Source organism: Passer domesticus, chromosome 1, assembly GCF_036417665.1.
Source record: "Passer domesticus isolate bPasDom1 chromosome 1, bPasDom1.hap1, whole genome shotgun sequence".
Lineage (NCBI taxonomy): Eukaryota > Metazoa > Chordata > Aves > Passeriformes > Passeridae > Passer > Passer domesticus.
Genome location: NC_087474.1, coordinates 135877022 through 135891061, shown reverse-complemented (window position 1 = coordinate 135891061; position 14040 = coordinate 135877022). Strand labels below are relative to the sequence as shown.

Below are 14040 nucleotides of genomic sequence, written 5' to 3'. Positions count from 1 at the left end.
GCATTCTCCTTAACTCCTTCCATGAGAATTATATCCAGGTTTTTGTTGGTCTCTCATGCTTTGTTACAAGCAACTTTCAACAGGGATTAGAGCAGAACAAAGCAGAATGGAATTGAGTGAACAACTGGATTTTACCATGCCCTTCTGTTGCTATTGTTTAGATGTTGTCCATGCAAGTGCTCCAGGCACGCTGGGCTTGCTCCATTCTTAGAAAATAGTACTTACCAGAGTATTTTGCTCAGAACCTGTATGGCTTTTGTTTAATGTCTTGTGATGCAGAAGAACTATTTCAACCCATGTCACTTTGCAAAGTATTGAGCTATTCAATCTGCTTCACTACATTCCTTTGTTATCTTTTCCCTCATTCCCAGTTTTTAAGGAGATGCTCATATACCTGAAAGAGTTCTTCAGTTTTGTCCTTGCATAATATCACTGTTATGCCTTTTCTCCGTGCTAATTTGTTAGTACTGCGACTTTAATTCACCAAATACCCTGAGTGATGCATGGCACAATGCAATGAGGGGAACTTTGTGTTATGAATCTGACTGCAGGCAAGGAGTCCAGAGTAAGGCTCTAAGTTGGCACCCCATCCTCAAAGAAAGCAAAGAAAATTCAAAACCAGCAACTAAAGTTGCAGATTATAAAAGGGCCAATAGAAAATTTTATAATGATTTTCAGCAAGATTTTTCTTTTGTAGAAATCAGGGATGTGGAAAAACACAAGATCCACATGTCTGCAAATGTCAACTGTGCAACAAGGCAGTATTTCATTACCTTTCCACCAACAAGGCTCTAAAGGGGTCATAAACTTTCCAGTCACTGATAGTCAGGGCCTTAAAAGTGCTTAAGGCTTTTGTAATCATTTTTGTAGTCAAAATCCAAGGTTTCTAAGAGTGTATATATAAGAGGCAAAGGCTTAATAACCTTTTTCAGAAGTAACTTGGTGCTTTAAATGCCTCAAAATACTGGTATCCATTTTCAGGCACATTCAAAAGACCTGAATTTTGAAAACCATTGAGAACCTATTTTCTGAAAGATAGACTTTCACAGTGCAAGCACTCAAGAATAAAGGACCCTAAGGTGTATTCTCAGTGCTGACAGCACCGAGAGTTGTGTGGCAGTTTCTCACTATTTCTGTGGCTCTCTATGCCCCTTCTTTCAAGTGTAACTCTGAATAACAGCCTCTTCTTGACATGCACTCCCAGGGCCCTGAACCCTTCTCTCTTCTAGTGCTGGAAGCTCTGTGGGGAGGGAGGGAAGGTAGCCAGCTATGCCTGTGCTCTCCTGGCAGGGCAAGACATAGAGAAAGGTCAGTAAATCTAAATCTTTCTGTGAGGCAAAGGTGATGCATTTCCCTGATTAATTCTCCAAATCCATCCAGGCTTTACCTGTTTGTTTTTCAGCTAGTCCTGTAACCTGAGAGCTCCTGTCTCCCAGCTGGGAGTGGATATGCACCCACATATCCATTTGTCAGATTTGTTGCCTCATATTATGCTGTTGATGTTCTTGTTCAAATGGAGTTATTTCCTGATGCTCTATTACAGGTGTTCCTTATGCCCATTGTTTTTTCTTAGTATGAAGTCTTGAAGATTTCTTGTTATCTTTAAAACACTTATATCTACTTGCTTGTATCCTCTCTGTGTAGTTCACTTTATGCCCATGGCAGATCCATGATGCAAAGTAATTTTTTGTACCCTTTTAAATTTTAGTTGTTGTCAGTATTACCAAAGGCATCAGCAACAATAAGAAGAATTCTCCCAACTCCTTTCACTCACCATAATCTTCCACTACTTTTTATAATTTAGAAAGATGTTCCAGATATCACAATCTAATACAATGCTACCCACTTTTTTAACAGAGACTGCTCAGTGAAGCTTCACAGAATTTTTTTTTGTTTGTTTTCAAACAGACATCTCGAAAGTCCCTGCATTCTTCTGATCTCTCACTTGATTTTCTTTATGACAGCAGTTCACTGTGTCACTAAATATACTAAAGCAGTTCTCCTGCTTTCACCCCTGAATTGTTGCTGTGGTGATGTTCACCAAAGCTTCTGTTAGGAGAGTGTTAGGAAATTCTAGAGCTCTCAAAGGTGAGGGTCATAAGCTAACATAATGAAAAGTGTCATCTACTATTTTTTCTACAGTATTTAAGATAGTTTAAAAAGATTTGTGTAATTATCAGTAATTGCTTTCTTCTATATTCAAGGTCTGTTTGCAGTTAGGTTGGCCTCTTAGATTCATAGAATGGTTTGGGTTGGAAGTGACCTTACAGATCACCCAGTTCTAACCCCCCTGTCATGGGCAGAGTGCCTTACCTTAGGCCAGGTTGCTCAGATCTTGTCTCTCACTGCTCCATGCAGAGTAGAGCAGGTTAGAAAGCCTCTTGGTTATTCCTTTTTTTTTATGTCTGAAATACTGAGGGCATTTATGTGAAAGAATTCAGGCCTACAAAATCTGAAGGCAGGACTTAATGTGGCAAACCTTCCAGTCCTCTTAAGGACAGCAACAAATTTTAGATGTCAGGAAGCATGAAGGAAAACTGTAAAAATGGGAACCATTGTGCCTAGCTGTGGTGGAAAGAATATATTAAGCATCATGAATTGGAAGTAGAGGAATAGCTGGGAGTTAGACTTTCCCTCAAACAAATCAGGAGCAACCAGCAAAAGATCAGTAGATATTTTCCCTCATGGATAAAATAAGCTCAGGCCATTATTAGGAACCATGGAAGAGACTACTGTGCGGAACTAGAAAGAGGGAAGTAGAGAGAAGTCAGTGGCCATAAATATTCTGACTTCTCTTATTTATTTAATTATGTTGTGGTATTGTACCTATATTCTCAATTTAGATTCAATTAAATATGGCAATTTTACGACAGCAAACTTTTTCTTTAACATAAAATTTCTTTAAAATGTATATTCTCTTCCAATTCCAAATACAATGCGATACATCTCCCATAATTTCTGCTGGGATGTGAACATTTTAAATGAGAATTCTGAGAATGGAAAGAATAATGATGAGGTTAAGAATGGCCACTTTGCCTTATACAACAGCAAAACTCTGTGCTTACCTCCTGAAAGAGCAGTGCAGTGTCAGCAAAAATACTGGTATCCCTTTAAATATACTGTTTTCAAAACAGGCAATGCATCCTTGGACCTTAAGAGTCAGAAAAACTGAGGCTTAACTTGTTCTGAATAATTCAGATATTTTGGGTTTCCTTGAAATTTGAAGAAGCCTATACCTATTTTCTGTGGCATCATTTTTATATAGACTCTTGATAGCCAGCATTTTGTAATTTGGGCATGTTAGTTTAAAACTACAGACCTGTAGCAGACCTTATTTATAGAATCTTGCATTCCTACATTTTGTTGCATTCAGCCTAGTTCCTAATCTGTATCATTCATGCGGAAAATTATTCAGCTATGGAGGAAAGACAAAAGAGTTCAGAGCAAATTTTAGACTGCAAAACAAAGCAAAAAGAAATCAAACTGCAGGGATGAAGAGAAGGGTGTACTTGAGATTTCTCTAGAAATGGGAATGGATTGAAAAACATTAAGGGAGGAAAGTAGCCTGAAGAGGACTGTGGGACTCAAAAGAGTGACATAAATAAGTTACTTACCAAGACAGCATATTAATTATGTGGTTATTTTCTTTAGTACTTCCAATCAGGGAAAATGAACAGATGCTAGAAACCATTAATAACTACCAGATAAAGAAGTTGCAAGGAAAATAAATATTTTGTCATGTCTTGTGAGAACAGGCAGAAATACGCAACAATGAACAAAACTCTTCCCAAAACCCACCCGAATATTCAAGAAGCAGAACTCACTTCAGAACAGTTCTGAAAAATTTTGATCACATCTCCCTGTTCTGCTACCTTGAGAAGAGACATGGAAAGGGAAGCCCATCTGTCCCCTCACCTCAGGGGAAGGAGACACTGCTCTTTGCTTCTGCCTCCCTGCTCCAGCTGCCAAGGGGCCGCTGTGCAGGGTGTCACTGAGACTGTCCCTGCAGTGCTGCTGGGGTGACAGGCTGAAGGCAATAGCCACCCCATACTTTTTGGAGCAGCAAGGCAGAGACCACCCCTGGGAAATGAGGTCTCCAGTCAGGGGCTGGGCAGAAGTAATGGGAAGAAGCTCTGGAAGGGAACACATGGTGGCCACTATCAGTAAGAGGTTGCTTCCAGTCACATCTCACTTGGGCTTCATCTGTACAATCTTTGGTAAGCAGGGCCTGCTAAAGATGGGGCCCATGTCCCTGGATCACCAAGGTATGAGCTGGTGGTGCCATTCTGCACATCCCCTTCATTGTGATGCTGTGTTTCTGAAAAAGGCAGCAGGCCTGTGCCAGATTTGAGCCAGGTGATGTAGCCAGGAGGATGATGAGGAGTTTAGAACCTGTGTATGAAACCAGTACAAATATATTAATTGTCCCACAGTACTGTGCCAAGTGTGTTAATAGCAGAGAAGCAAAATAAATTCTCCTACTAGTGCAAACAGAAAATTTTGGTTTTCTTTAATAAAAACCCTCTATAAAATTTAATTGTCTCAGCCTTTCTTTTTGTGACTATTTTGTTGAACAAGGAACAGAAAAAAGCTAGAAATAAGTGGAAAATAATACACCAAACCAGAATTTAGAGAACAGATTATGATAAACATACTGCACTTGATGCTTTCACTTGATCTCTTTGGTGTAGCTATTTGTTTTCCTTTATCAGCTTCTCTAACTACCTCTGTTTCTAAGACCTCCTGCTCTTCTGCCCAGCATTTGCAGTCTCCAGAAATTTGTGGGTACCAGGAGACTGTTAGCTTTATGTTTGATGAAAAAAGCTAAATAAGAGTTGTTTAATGTTTTCTCCTGCCTCTTGTTGACCTTTTCTCAATAACTGAAACTTGAAAGGGGCACAGCTACTTCTGAACACTGATGAAGGCAACTGTGGAGCTGGGGGAAAGACAAAAAAGAGTTAAAAGAAAAAAAGAAAACCCTGATGTGTTATGCTTTGCTCCTGCTGCTGAAGTCCTTGTATTTCAACTTTAATTGCATGCAGCAGCATAAAGCACCTTTTCATCTCCTCTTCCTATTTACTTTTCCTAGTTCTCTTTATTTACCTACTACTGTTGTTGTGCTTTGTCAGGCCCAAGTGTCTTTAAAGGCAATCACCATAAAAGAAGATGAGTTTTCTTAAGTTCTCTAATGAGTTCAGAATTGAGCTCTGGATAGGCAGACCAAATCTCATACGTGTAACAAGCAACTTTTGGTTTGAAGAACACTAAAATCTTCACCAGTCAATGAGCGGTTCTTCCTAAATTATTGCTGTCACCAAGTTTTCTCATTAGCCTGTACTTGCCTATGTAGTAGCAGCATGAAATTACTATTTGATAAGGTGTTTATAAACCACCTTACACTATTTTCTCTTCCAGAGACCAAGTGTTAGTATAATCATCGTCTTTGCATGGTTCTGATAGATATTTGTAGCAATCAAAGTGAGTATTTGGTAAGACTTAAGTAAATATTCTGCCACAGGAACCTGTTCTTAAAGGAATAGGAAATGTATTCTCCAAATAAGAAGCATATTTATTATTCTCATTGGTCCAAGTTATAGAGTTGTGGAACAATTATTTGGTCTCTCTGCTTTTTCTCCAAGAGTTCCAGCCAAAATCTGCCCTCCCCCTAATATGCAATCGTGCCTTTAGAGTCCAGAGGTCAGACATTTGCCATCTACCTATATATTCACTGGTTCTTTGTGTCATTTCTAGCCTGCAGGTTATCTCACACTGGGCACTGGAATTGAGTCCCTTATTGTGGAAGAAGGGAGTTAATTCAAAAGGAATTTAATTACATCAGGATGTACCCCGTGCTCTATTTAAAAAGATCAATGATTTGGCCTTTTAAGCATCATGGGTCTGCAAACAAAAAACAGTGAATAGTGTTGAAGGACAGTCTGGAGTTTGATATTATTGCTCCAGGGTTCTACAGGAAATGTTGATGTGTTCAAATAGAAGGCATTCCAGGAGCCACCTCCTCTGTAGATGTCAGAGCAATTTCTTTGCTGTCTTTCAGCTTTGAGGATGTCTCACACTTTTCTCAGGTGTTTCTATAAGAGCAGGAATTCTTCCAGTCATAGAGCAAGGGAGTGCATTTATGATTTTAATGGCCCTTGTGGATCCACTGCTGCCGGCAAGGTACTGTATGTCTGAACTGTGTTTAGAAACTTGAAATAGAAAGATTTTTTTTTTTTTTAATAGTAATAGATTTTAAATTGCAGGAGCTGCTAAAATTTCCCTGCCTGATTTTTACACTGATCTTTATCTTTCCCCCCCATTTATAGGTTGTATTTTTCATTAGTTTCACTGGGACAATTTGGTGACAGATAGACAACAGCTTTGCTAATTTCAATTTGTATTTTTACAAAAGGAAATAAATTGGTTCATTAATCAATGTTAATTGTTTGTTAGACCCCCAAGGAAAATGAACCATTCAGCTGATTAATCACTCACTGAATTTTTCAGTGGCCTTGTAACAGTGTGCGACTAGATAACATTATCAATTGCTATTTTGTTCTCTTGCTCTTTATTACTGATATGTAAAAAGCCATCAGTATATTTAGAAATTTCTTCATGTGTACACAGCCAGCACTATCCTTGCTCCAGAGCTGCTAGAGGTTCTTGCCTGGCCAGATTTTGGCAGATGTTATAAATAATGCCTCTTTCACTTTTCATTTCTGTAAAATGAACAGATTCTCTCTGCTTTTTGCAAAAGTGAAAAATGGACAAGGTATTGTTTCTTAGCAAAGCACTTGGCTACAGAGTGTGTAGTTTTATATCAGAAATAAAAGCAATTTCACTCTGCCTTAACATGTGTTTGGCAAGTAAATACAGGGTCATAGAGAGGTCAGAAACTTGCAAAAAGTTTGATTTGCTTTTCATTTAGGAAAAAAATTTAAGGGGAATGAGAGCAGTGTTGTTTTAGAGAAATAAACTGTCACTCATATGCTGCCTTCCCTTTAATAGATGTTAACAGAAAAATGAAACAGGAATTGTTTTTTTAATGAGAAATAAATAACCTCAATATGTCATATTTAAGCTGCACTGCCCAGTCATTTTTAATGACTTAGCTAACCCTGTGTCTGTTCAAAGATTTAAGTTCTGAATGTTCCCCAAAATGAGACTGGGGCATCTCGTACCTCCTGTTATCTCAGCTTCTCAAGAGCAGCAGAGGCAGGACTCATACATGTGCCTTTGGGGTGACCCAGGCTAAATGTCAACTGGGCTGCCCCAGCAGAAGTGCAAGCCAGCAGTTTAAGGGAGGTCACTGCTTAGAGCTGTAGGCACACAGTTTGTGGTAATTGGGAGTGGGGCTGCAGCCAGCCTCATCCCTAATGGGCTACAGCTCTGCAAAGCAGGTGAACAGCATTGAAAGCAATGAGACATGGAGTCCTGAGGTGCACTGACCAACCACCAAAGGGAAAAGAAGGCACACAGGGGTAATGCATGAACTATGAGGGATATAAAATGTTGGGCTAAAGAACAAGGGAAGTGGATGCTTGAAGCTTTCTGATGTGGTATGATGTTATTCTGTATGGGTTGAAGCCTTCTGAAATTGCACAGTGATACTCTGTATTGTGGTCATCTCGACTGTGGCTTGTGCTGTGGCCTGTGCTGTGACACACAGAGACACAGGATAACTCAGGATGGAAGGTCAGCTGTGAGGTCAGACCAGGGTGCTCAGGGCTTTACCCAGCCCAGGCTTGCTGACCTTCTAGGATGGAGACTGTGCAGGATCTCTGCTCATTCCTTTTAAGGACTGGCATACACCCCAATATCCAGGATATTACCCACCATCTGTGACAAAAGTGACATTACCAGACTGGAGAGAGGCCAGGGGATGGTCACTTAGGTGGCAAAGGGCCTTAAGCCTGTGTCCTGTGGGGCAGCTGAGGTTGGCTAGCCAGGAGAGGAGAGGAGAGGGCTTGGAGGATGTTGAATCACAACTGACCACTACTATGAGAAGTTCTAGGGAAGGTGCACCCAGCTGCCTCTCAGAGGTACACAGTGAAACATCAAGAGGCAGGTAACACACATTGTCCAACATGGAATGCCATTTAGGTACATGTTAAAAACCCCCAAAAACTTAGAGTATAAGGTGGTGAAACTTTTATCCTGGAGACTTTCAAACCTCAGCTGGACACAGCTCTGAGCAACTTCCTTTAGCTGAAGTTAACCTTATTTGGGGGTTGGATTAGGGACTTGCAGAGGTCCCTTCCTACCTAAATTATATTGCAATTTTTATAATTCAGAGTTTTAAATGACTGAATTGGAAATTCAAGATAAGCTTGATAGTTGGTTCCAAATTATTTCATCCCATAAACATTGCTTTCTTCTGAACTATATACCTGGTAGGCAATTTCCATCATATTTCACAGAAAAAAAAATATGGATTTACTGCAAAGATTCTTTTTTCTGGTTTTAGAAAAATAAATGCTAGATAAAATAACTAGGATGTTTATTTTTTTTAAATAAGAAAATATTTCAATTTCTACGAGTCCTTAATCTGATACTTTAACAGGAACAAAGCTCATCATGACCATCTTTGGATATTGTCACTTAAAAAGACCAAATTCAAAAGCTCCTAATTCCTGAATGACACTTCAGTGAACGACTGGAATTTAAAAAACCCAATTATTCATTGTTTGATTTTTTGATAATTTATTTGATTATTCCTTTGAGCAGCTTGTCATACAAGTCACTCACGTGAATAATAAACTACTGCATATATAAAGCTGTTACCCCAAACCTCAAAATGACTAATCTTAAAGAGTATTTCAATAGGGTAAGCTATTTCTTTGAAGAAAATAGGATAACTGATATCTGCAGATAACAGAGTCTTGAGACAGATAAAATGAAGAAACGTGCCTTTTTGTAGAACTTTTAGGTAAGGCACACGTTCTTGTTCTCTTTCCCAACCTGCTCAAAATGTAATGAAGTAAATTATTCCAGTGTTTGCGACAATTACCACACAGAAGACTTTCATGAAGCCTGCCAAACTACACAAGACTACAGAAATTCCTCTTATGGTATGTTCTCGCCTGGAAAAACAAAGATATGCCCAAGGGCTTGCTCTGCTGAAGATTTTGAGGCAACTTTTGAGGGTAAGGCTGATTAATATTTTAAATAAATGAAATGCAGGTGTCCAAAAAATGACAAGGCTCATCAGTTACTCTTGGTAGACTCAGTACTGTTGTGCTTGAGCAGTGAGGTTTTGGTTGTGCTCTGCTCTGACAGTGGCACTGTGTTTTTATCTTTTCATGAGCTCCCCATCCATGCTGCAGCCTCCCCTTGCAGGAATGGGGGCAGCTGGGTGCTTTTGACCAGCCCAGAGCCCGAAGCTCATCCTCTGCTCACCACAGAGCAACCAACAGAGTCAACAAAGGCAAACCAGACCAGGGCAAGAACCAAAGACAATCGCAATTGTCACACTACATGCAGCCTCTTACCTGGCCTACATGCTTTTTTCTATCATGTGCAGGACTGTTTCTTGTAAAGAAAATGAACTTGGAGTATATATAACAGTGATTCTACATTTTATTGCTGGCAAAAAAGAAGTGAGCTTGAGCATTGTAATGCTACCACCATAACATTATTTGGAAGTTCAATGGCAGAGGTAAAAATAACTTCTGTTAGAATATGTTTCTATAAGATCAACAACTCCAGATATTATAAATAAGGGATTTTTAAAGCCAAATTATCTCTTACTATTAATAGTGGTTTGTTTGTCTTGTATCTTTCTCATCAAGGACAAATAAAACACATGGGTCAGTATCACTTCTGAATTATCTGCAGAAGGTTGGCACAAAGGTCTCCACCCACAGTGTCACAACACTGCAATAATTAGGCCCCAAACATGACAGAAATATATTTAAATCATAGATCTAAAGTGTTTTGATTGGAAGTAACAATAAAAAATTTTAAGAAGGCTTATTAGTGACCTCATCCCTGATAAGTGCATGAGTTCTTACAGAACTAAAACCACAGCTTGACAGCATTCCTCTACACATGGGCATGAGGATTTACATAAAATTTGAACAATATGGAGCTATAGGTGACAAAAGCTACAATATAAGATCCTTTTAACCTAGATCCTAGCACAATGATTTACACTGATACATAATTTTGCTTGTTTAGATAAGAAAGACTGTTTTATTGGCTAAATTTTATTGTCCCAGCAGCTGGGTACACTGAAGCTCCTTTTGTCTCTCTGTCATTGCCATCATCTTTAACCCCTGATTCTCTGATATTTAGTGTTCAACTCTACTCCAGCTGCTTCAGTACTTCATAATGCAAAGTGGATCAGACTGTAGATTCAGAGCTCCACTTTTTCCACTGTCAGACAATGAAGAGTGAGATTACCGATGACATAGAAATTATAAAATCTAGTTTTTTGAAATGACCTGCCACCTTTCTGTCTATGTTTTAAAGTTATACAGTTGACACCGACACAGACTGGAACTGACCAACATTCTCAAGTCCTTTATGGAAAATAGCCTTTCTAAACAATGTCACATACAATCTGTCTGTCTACTCTCAGAGAAATGTACTTAGTGATCTTCTGTTTAGGTATGTGCTGTAATATTTAAAGAATACTTTCATATTTTGCCTATGAAATAAATATTACATACACAGAGTTCTTTCATACAAGAATCATACTTATGAAATGTTTATACATATTCATGTTCATTCTCTTGTTTTCCATATTTACTTTATACATAGCATGGATATTCCATTAATTTAACTCCTAATTCTGGTCACTATTTTCCACTCTGCCCATATACCTCAACCATTTAATTTTTTTTTTTTTTTTTCCCAAAAGCAAGCGGAAAAGATGAAGAAACAAAATCTCTCCTTTCTAAATAACATAGCTTTCTTTCAGTGTTTACTGTATTCAGACTACTCATTTTTCACAAGTCTACTGATTTTCTGAGGCTCGAAGTAAATAGAAGGGGTGTCAGACATTTCCAGACCTTTCAGCTCAAAAAGTTACTGACAGAGGCATTTCTTCCCAGAGACCAGATAAAACTGCATAAGAACACCAAAGTGTTCTTGACTGAGTAGAGAAAAAAGAGTTCTTCACACACACTTCATAGCTTCAGCAGAAATCATAAAAGCTCTGAGCATATGTATGAGTTAGCAAATGCATCAGTAATAGTGCCTTGGGAGAAAAGGAGCATTGTGGAGCAAGAATCTCAGTTCTTCTAAAGTATTTGATGACAAATCCAGACCTAATAACTGGAATGGGAGATTCATGACACTTTGAGTAGGAGTTTATAACCTAAACATGGGCATCTAGTACAAATTTAGATTCCTTAAAGCATCCAAAGCATTACATATAGTTGTTTGATATAAAAAAAAATGTGCACTCCACAGTGATGGCAGAGACACCTACTTTAAGATAATTCTCTTCTGTGCATTTTATACATGGTTCCTGACATGCCTTCCTTCTGTAATTGTTCCTCCAAATGTTTGTGCCAAGGTTTAACTCCTTTTGTTTTAATAAAACATAACTTGTATTTATTGCAGGCTCATTAAATGTTCACTGACTGGCTGTTTGAATTCCCTTAATTCTACTAAACTCAAGTACCCACAGATTTCAAACCCAAGGCCTTCTCTAACCCAGCACAGTAATAAAGATCTGAGAAGTTAAGTGTCTTTTCAAAGGTCTCAAGTCATTCATCCTTGTGTGATGGGTAAACAAAGAGGTCTCTCCATCTGATGCCTTTCTGGTTGAGGCCAGACATGTAGGGCAGGAAAAAATCCTGCAGTGCCTGAGTATCTGGCAAGTTGCATCTCTGAATTAAATGCTAAAGCTCCTCTCTGTGGTTTTGGAGGTTCAGTGGGAGGAAGCCACAGAAAGACAGTAAGAAGCCTGCTGAGGTCCTAGTCACCTTTCATGTAGCACTATTGCAGCTGTAGTGGCTAAGAACATATTTTAAGCAGTTTCAAACCAACTTTTTTATACTCATTTACCTTCTCATTGCCCACCTCTGCCCTTCATCAACTTATACCTTTCTATAACGTTAGATACAGTAGTTTATGTACTAGTAGTTTAGATTTAAGTGCCACAAACCTAAATAGCACAGAACTTTCAATGCAGAGCAGCATGGGATACTCTTCTTTATTCAGTCCTGATGCGATGCCTTAAGATTTTAGCCTTTATATTTTTCAAATCCTCTAATGCATTAGTGCATAATGCTAAAGTCCATAGAAAGTGTTAGCTGCGTATCTTGATCAGACAAAACAATTCCTCTAGGCCTGAAACTCAAGGACACTCTACAGCCTTAGGCCCAGAAAGTGTAAACAAAGGTGGATTGGGAGGGAGAGAGCAAAATGGGGGAATATGACTTCATTACCTGAAGCCATAATTGGAAGATTAACCCCTATATGTAAATAGAACAAACTTGTATCTGTCTGAAAAACTCGTGACCATTGTCCATTTTGAGTGTAGCCACTTGGGAAGCTTCGTCTGCCCCTAATGTACCTGAAGGTCCTCCACTAAATATATCCACTTTTTATCTTTTTAACTTTATCTGGGCTCTGCTTCTAGGTAAGCCTGAAAAAGGCATCCGTTCCTTTTTTTTTCTGGCTGACACCTCTGTTTATTCAATTGCTCTCTGAAAAAACAGACTGAGTGAGATATTCCCCAAAGATGGGTGAAAAACCAACAGAGCTTCAGCATTTTCAGACTAGTTACTCTACTTAGAAGTGCAAGAAATGAGACTTAGTTCTTGCACAGGGTGATGGTCCTCTGTCTCATAAAGAATTTTAAGTCCTCCCATCGGCTTAATTCAGAACTGAGGTTGTTCTTGGAGCTGACTAAAATTGTTCACAGAGTTCTAAAACTCGTAGCCAGCAATTTCTAGCATTATATATTGTCCTCTAGCCCTATGAAGGATATTTTTCAATACATATATAGATTTATACGCAATATAGTAATTTGTATACTGTAATAACAAATAGCACATAGAAGACAATAGAGAACATAAAATGTATTATACTTTGTATACGTATTACATATACTAAAATATGAAATGCATAATGCATTATATATAAATAATTTTATTGAAAAACATTTTATATTCACCAGACTTTATTACAAAAGCTTCTTTTTTTTGCTATATAGTGCATTCCATTTCTCACATGAAAATGAAAAATAGACAGGATTTAGTTTGGGAACTGTTGCTGAGAACTGGTAAAGATTAACAGTTTCCTTCTGCCAGCTGTTACTAAACGGAATCAGTTCCTTGTCAGAAAAGACTCAGAATGTGCTCTTATTGTATGAGCTCAGAAATTTAAAATTTCTGCAGGGAATGCATTTCTTCTTAGTGGTCCTGGACTAAATCTCTACCAGTGAATTGTATTTCTCTTTTTTCTGGGAAGTAAAAAGACACATGGCGTGAAGAGTGATTATAGCTTATCCTTTTTCTTTTTTTTTTTCTAGCATGGCAACAAACAGAGTTTATTCCAGACCTTATGATCTGTACTTGCTACTAGGTTTATAACTGTTTAGACTCATGGATTGCAATGGGAAAGTACTCATAAATTTTCATCTGATTTCTTGAAATTTAATCTAGAATAAAAATTTAAGTAAAACTGTTTTCTTTTGATTTTTTTTTAATCCTGAAGCAATATCCATTCCACTGTTAAATGATGCTTCTTAATTTTATCTTCTTTATAGTCAATATTTTAAACGTGGTGATTTAGAGGAATATTTTTGGGTTTATTTTATTAGAATGGGTTCAAACAGAATTAAAAGCTCTCTTTGTTTTTCCTCTGATTGGCTACATCCCCAACACAATTGTATATTTGTTATTTCATAAGATATACAGGAAAATATAAATTATAAAGTATACTTTTAAAATGTCATATTATGTGCAATGATTTTGACACTAACAGAGTCACTATCTGAGATAGGCTGCCAAAAAATGTTGGTAGAGAAAGATGGAAAGATTATTCAATGAGAAGCTAAATCCAACAAAAACAGACTGTAAAAAT

At 38.1% G+C, this 14040-nt stretch overlaps 1 long non-coding RNA gene across 3 annotated transcripts; it reads left to right on the top strand.

The window, feature by feature from the left end:
- Positions 1–7704: 7704 nt before the first annotated feature.
- On the top strand, positions 7705–13575 carry LOC135289707 (uncharacterized). Of its 3 annotated transcripts, none has more exons than XR_010352441.1 (3): positions 7705–8100; positions 8992–9143; positions 10471–10495. It is a non-coding gene; the product is annotated as an uncharacterized LOC135289707 (long non-coding RNA). The 3 variants fall into 3 exon arrangements; XR_010352442.1 differs by lacking the exon at positions 10471–10495 and adding an exon at positions 9521–9594; XR_010352440.1 differs by lacking the exon at positions 10471–10495 and adding an exon at positions 13487–13575 and having other exon boundaries at positions 7707–8100.
- Positions 13576–14040: the final 465 nt, after the last annotated feature.